The sequence below is a fragment of the Pinus tabuliformis genome, chromosome X (assembly GCF_031772625.1).
Source record: "Pinus tabuliformis cultivar Carrire ecotype Pingquan chromosome X, CPIR1, whole genome shotgun sequence".
Lineage (NCBI taxonomy): Eukaryota > Viridiplantae > Streptophyta > Pinopsida > Pinales > Pinaceae > Pinus > Pinus tabuliformis.
The window spans coordinates 1,257,498,660-1,257,505,814 of NC_142308.1; positions in this window are offsets into that span (position 1 = coordinate 1,257,498,660).

Sequence of the window (7,155 nt, forward strand, 5' to 3'; positions counted from 1 at the left end):
GCACCCTACGCAACGTTAGGGGACTAACGTGCATAAAGAATAAGAAGAGAGAAGAGAGGAGAGAGAAAGAAAAAGGGCAAAAAGAACTGAATTCCGGCAATGAGTGAAACTCACGCTTCAAGTTTTTCTCCCCTTTTTCTTTTCGACCTTGCGCCACTCTCCTTGAGTGGGCTCGATCGATGCAATGACTAGCTGTGTTTCTGTATTCTGTGTGCCGATTTCTTTGTCCGAGTCTGAGGTATCTGAGAGGTGATGCCGTTTGATGCCTCCCATACTTTGTTCCGCTCTTGACATCTCTGCCTGATTCTTCTCTGCCTGATCTGCGTGAAACTGTGAGTCCTTTGTGACTGAGGTGGTACCCTTCTGGTTCTCCTTTTCTTGGGCCAACTCTGCATTCTCTGCGAGAGGCTCTTCCTCCGCTGCTTGTGATTCTTCGTCTTCTAAGTCTGGGGTGGAGAATTGCCATCCTTTCCTCTGCTTCCCTTTCTGCTTCTTTTTACTGTTTGTTTTCTTGGCTTCTGGACATGTGCTTTGCAAGTGTCCTGTCTGCCTACAGAGCCTGCATCTGAAAGCGGTGTTTTCATAGTCTAATACTTGCAACCAAGTTTGTTGTTTGTAAATCAGCCTGATGTTGTCCGGCAATCCTTTGCTTAGATCTACTTCGACACAAATGCGTGCGAAAGTGTAGATCCTTTCATCAATCCTTTCCAGATCTGTTTTGATGTATTTCCCTATGCTGTTCCCAATACCTTCCAGTACTTGTTCACTCCAGAAGTGAAGTGGAAGGTTGTGTAGGCGGACCCAAACCGACACTGTGGTTACAGTCATTTTGTTTGGATCAAAGTCTGGAAACCATGGGGTCATAAACAGCCCCGCTGTTCCCCAAAACCAAGGCCCAGCGCTGATGACTGTATCTCTGACTTCCTTGTCTGTAAATCTTACAATAAAAAACCCCTTGGAGCATAGATGTATATCACATTCCATGGTCCAATTGGTGAAGATCCAGTGGAATAGATCCAATGGCTTAGGCCAAAAACTGTTAAAACGGCATATAAGGGCCTGCGTTTCGTAGGACTTTATGAAATCCTCAAGTCCTGTTGCATCAAGGTTCAGTGCTGGGGATTGCCCCAGTTGATCTACTATGTATGGCCTGGGCTTATATCCTCCGTTGTCTGGCGAGGGCCCTGAGTTCCTGTTGCCTTGTAGAATGTTTTTGTAGGATGTGCCTCCCTTGGGGTGTTGTTGGGGTGCTGTCTTCCCCTTATCTCCCCCTGAGGAGCTTGACTGCCCCTGAGGCTAAGCCCCTCCTCTCATCCTCAGATTTAGAACAATGTTTGTTCCTGGGCTGATCTCATAGTTTTTCATTGTTCTGGAGTCCTGGAGGGACCACCTACCCCTGACCAGATGTTGGATCTGGACTGGGTATCCCATCTCTGTCCATATCTGCTGTTTTAGCTGCAAGATGGTGTCTCCTGCATGAACCCACACTATTCGAGTTTTCCCCGCAGGGGGTTTAACAAAAATCTGAAAACGATTTGTTCTTACCTTCCCTGGCTGCGAACAAAACTCCAGATCTGACCTCGTTTTGAGTCGTCTTTCCTTGTGCATGTCTGGATCTACGAGTCCTCTGCTTGATGTCATCGATCTGCTGCCTGGGGCCTCGGCTGTTGGCTGGAACAGGTAGATCTAGCACGGATCTGCGAGGTTCTGGCCAACGTATTAAAAGGGGGCTCCGATCTGTATCATGCAGACCCCGTATGCCATTTCTCCGCATGATCTGTGACTGGCTCGTTCTTGCCTCTAAGTGCTGTTTGTCATGATGGCAGAAAACCTGGTTCCTTGAGGCCGAAAACCTCAAAGATTCGTTGCCGTGGTAGTCTGCAAAGGTTTGATCCATTTGCCTGCGCCATTTTCCGGAGGAGGCCCTTACAGCAGCGTAGGGAGTGCTGCTCACCGTAACCCCGCACCCTGGAACGCCGTCGGCCTCTGCAACATTCTTTGGACCGGCTGCGGCCGCGCTACAATCTCTTCAAACCCTAACGCTCGCCATTCCGATTCTTGAAAAGGTCTCCATTTAATAAATATATGGTTTTACTTTTCAAAGAATTTTATTTATTTTGAATATTATTCATAGAGTAAAGAGAAGTGTTTTTTTTTACTATCTTTAAGAAATGTATTTTATTAAAAAAAATGTGTATATCTATTGTGTAATACATAAGTTAGTTAGTTGGAGTGATACATAAGTTAGTTAGTTGGAGTGATTGATTGCTTTTATTGTATGCTTCACTCAATATCTATCTTTATCCAATTAGGGTCATAATGAAAATTGATTGATTTAAGGTAACACCATTCACAAAATATAGGGAAATGATTGAGAACATTTCTATTAAAAAAAAAATTGGGAAAAAATATATTCATTATACAATTTCTTTCCATTATAAATAAATAGAGATAATTAGTATTTATTGTATCTTTTTAGTCATAAATCATACTAAAATATTTCTAATAACTCACAACTATATTAATAATTGATTTATAAAGAAAAACGTGTTATAAATAAAATTTAAACCTAAATTTAAAAGACAATATTTCATTTTCTTATTTTTGTTAAGAGACAAGTAAAAGCTTATGTTATAAACATGATCTTGTTACAAGGCTAGTACCTTTATAGATTCAATTGTTTCATCTACTTGAAGGCATTTACATTTTCAGTAACTCGTTTATCCTATTGTGCTTTATGTTTACTATGTACCTATAGTGATATCTCCTAAGTAGTTTCCACAAAACACCTAAAGAGAAAATGTATCTGCAGTACATAAATTTATGGAAAACATATTGTCTAACCTACTTAGATGACCAAACTTTAGAATTGTTCTTTGCCCATGCAACTGCTTTTCTCTACTCCTACTATGCCTAAACGAGTGTGTCATGTGATTCCAAGTTCTTGGAATATCCACTGCCTACAGAAGGGTCCCTTGCTTCTTTGTTGGTATCCAACTCTAACCTTTTTAGCATTAGGTCCAATATTTCCACCTCCTCTTCCAGAAGCCTATAGTTTCACAAATTTTCTTTGCAACATATCACATTTTAGATCTAGTAAATCAACTACAATTGCTTCTCCTTTTCATCCATTCACCCTGCTTTATGTTAGCTATGTATCTATAGTGATATCTCCTAATTTGATTCCAAAAAGCACCTAAAGACAAAATGTATATGTAGTACATAAATCTGCAGAAAACATATTGTCTAACCTAGTTGGACGACCTAGCTTCAGAATTTTTCTTTTCTCATGTAGTTGCTTTTCTCTGCTCCTGTTATGCCTAAACAAGTGTGTCATGCCATTCCATGTTCTTGGAATATTTAATTCCTATAAAAGGGTCTCATGCTTCTTTGTTGGTATCTCGCTCTAACCTTTTTAGCCTTAGGTCCAGTATCGCCACCTCCACTTCCAGAAGCCTAAAGTTTCACAAATTTTCTTTGAAACATATCACATTTTAGATCCAATAAATCCAACTACACTTCCTTCTCCTTTGCCTCCATTCACTTCATCTATTGAGTAGGGTTAGAATGCACTCTAATGTCTTTATTAAATTATCCAAAAGAAGCTTCATTTCTCCTACTCCATGGCTAGAAGAGTCGGTATATCTATCTCCATTCTCATACCTATCTTGAGCTCTACAATCCCAATTGATATTCCTTGTTATCTGCTAACCCCCCTTGGGCTACGTAAATGAGACAGAGTTGTGGTCCTTTAATAAATTAACCAACCTTGTATTCTGACTCTCCTCACCCAAGGTGGCCATTCAATAGAAATTAAGATCAGTCCTGCCACATTCACGGAGTCACCCAAACATTCCTCATTGATTGTTACCTTGATATCTCTCCAGATTTTCTCCATTAAAACTCCATAATTTGTGTGTGCCATCCTAGTCGGGTTATTTATGTTGAATCCCTACAAACTCCTTTCCTAATTTTTGTGAATATGGTTGTTCCTCCAGATGTACCACATGTTGATGTCTTCTACCTACGACAAATGGGTTATTTTATGAAGTGGGAATTTTAAAGCACGTTCAACGATTTTAATGGGATGCCATTCCAACTGCCCTTGAAAGAGCTCTGCTAAATGAGAATGCGGTTGGTGCCATCCAGTATTTTGAAGATTTCTCCTTCTATCATTCACTTATTCTTATGCCACATGCCTTTCCATGCAGATGATTCCCATAGTCATGGTAACAGATTGAATTTTATTGTGGTACCATCTTAATCCAACATACCTTGATTTACGCTTGAGATTTTATTGGCCAATGTATTTTCCTTTGCATTCAATTGTCTTTTAACAGGATAAAACTAAATCATTTCAAAATTTCTTAGTTGTGATGTGATTCTTTGCAATATAGGGTAACTAAGGAGGTTGCATTTTTCCTTAAGTTTTTTCAACATTTGGATGACTATCATAAAGTCCCGAAATACCATCAATCTGACGATTCTTCTTACAATGGTTATTTTTAGTCATTGCCACAAAGACATATATTTTTCCTAGTTATTGGGGGTGAAAACCAAGCCCCATGATCTAGGTGGATATTGGTGGCCACCCATCTATTCCACTTAGAACCCCATCATTGTTTCTTTCATTTTTTCAGTTTCCTTATTTGTAGCACAATTTACTATTTTTGTCCATTTTTCAGGTCTTGAACTTCTGGAGCCGTTGAGGCCCTTGTTGGGTGTGGAGCCTGATTATCATCTTTATTTAGAGGTATCACCGCATTTGACTCTAGTTTGTTGCTGCCTATAATATTTGCGCTAGAAGGGGGGTCCAGGGGGGGCGGTTGCGATCTTTGGGAGCCCCCGCTTGGCGGGGGATTAGGGGTAGCGCCCTCGAAGCTAAAAATAGATGTAAAATTGCCTTGTAAAATGTTGTAATTTCATAGCCAATCTGGGTCGTTCATTAGGCAGAGATCTGACAGTAGAAGTTATGTTTAATTTAGGGTTTTTTTCCCTAGAAGGCAACCCCTCACTATATATTAAGGAATCGTATTGCATCCATGTAGATCTGTATTCTGAGTGAGAAAGAAAGAGGATATTGTCTGAGAGAGAAGAGGGAATTACAACGGATCTGCTGTAGGTTGTATCTCTTCATTTTGTTGGATAATATAAAAGGAAGGACTGGTTGTTTCCCTGTGGACGTAACCCAATTTGGTGAACCACATATATCTGTGTCTCTCTTGTTTTATGTGTTTTATGTGTTTATATTTCAATATATTTTATGTGTTCCATTGCTCTGTAATATATAATTTTCTAACATCTAGTATCAGAGCCGAAGGTCTATTTCGCTGATAAACTCGCGGGAGAGAAGGGTTCCTAGTTCGAGTGGGAGCAATGGTGAAAGATGGTAGGTTTAGGGTCAAAAAATTTAACAGTCAAAACTACCAGCTATGGAAGATGTAGATGGAAGATTATTTGTACCAAAAAGATATGTACTAACCATTGAGCGGAAAGGAAATGAAGCCAATGAGTATGATAGATACAGAATGTGATATTCTCGACAGAAAGGCACTTGGAACAATACGGTTGTGCCTAGTGACGTCAGTAGCCTTCAATATTTCAAAGGAAATGACAATAGAGGGTTTAATGTCAGCATTGGCCAAACTATATGAAAAACCATTGGCCTCAAATAAGGTATTTCTTATGAAGTGTTTATTTAATATGAGGATGTCAGAAGGTGGATCTATTGTTGATCATTTAAATGAATTTAATACAATTACGAGTCAGTTAAGTTCTGTAGGGGTAACTTTTGATGATGAAGTTAGGGCTATGTTATTTCTATGCTCATTGCCAAAAAGTTGGAATGGTTTAGTTATGGCCATTAGTAACTCTATCTCTAGATCTAGCACTTTAAAGTTTGATGATGTTGTTGGTGAAATCCTTAGCGAGGAAATGCGATAGAAAAGCTCCGATGAGACATCAGGTAATGCTTTGACTATAGAGACTAGGGGAAGAAAAATGGAAAGAGGAAATAACCTAGGATATCACAGTAAGTCAATGAAAGGCAGATCCAAGTCCAAGTCAGGGATAGTGTGCTGGAAGTGCGGTAATAAAGGACACCTGAAGAAAGATTGCAAGTCTCGGAAGGGAAAAGAAGGAGACGCGCAACAAGAAAACAATCATGAAGTGAATTTGACAGGTGATGTGTTGCAAGATGCTTTGATTCTTTCATTAGAAAATATTATTGATGCCTGGGTGGTAGATTCAGGGGCCTTATTCCATGCTACACCTGATATGAAACATTTTCATGATTATGTTCAAGGATATTTTGGACAGGTTCGATTGGGTGATGATAAACCCTGTGAAATCATTGGAATGGGTACAATTTTCATAAAACAACGTAATGGAAATCAATGGCTATTGAAGGAGGTAAGGCATGTCCCAGATCTGAAGAAAAATATAATTTCAACAGGGCAGTTGGGGGGTGAAGGCTATGTGACTACTTTTATAGATAAAACCTAGAAGGTCACTAAAGGATCCCTGGTAATAGAAAAAGGAGAAAAGGTTGGTACATTGTATTTATGCAATGGTATTTCTAATTTTGTTAATGATTTAACCTGTACAGGAGAAGATACGACATTATGGCATCATAGGCTTGGGAACATGAGTGAAAAGGGGATGCAGATTCTTCACTCAATAAATCTGTTGCCAGGTTTGAAGCATGTTGATTTAAAATTCTGTGAGAATTATGTTTATGGAAAACAGAAGAGAGTCAGATTGTCCAGAGTTGGTAAAGAAAATAAGAGCAAAAAATTAGAGCTTGTGCATACAGATGTATGGGGACTTGCTCAGGTATCATCTCTCAGTGGCTCTCGTTATTATGTTACTTTTATCGATGATGCAACCAGAAAAACCTGGATTTATTGTATTTGAAATAAATATGATGTATTTGATACTTTCAAGAAATGGAAAGCTTTGGTTGAAAATGAGACAGGAAAAAGGTTGAAGTGTCTCATATCAGACAATGGAGGTGAATATTGCAGCAAAGAGTTTGATAGGTACTATTAAGAGAATGGAATTCACAGAGAGAAGACAGTTGCAAGAACACCACAAGAAAATGGTGTGTTAGAAAGGATGAACAGGACAATCATGGAGTGTGAAAGGTCCATGAGA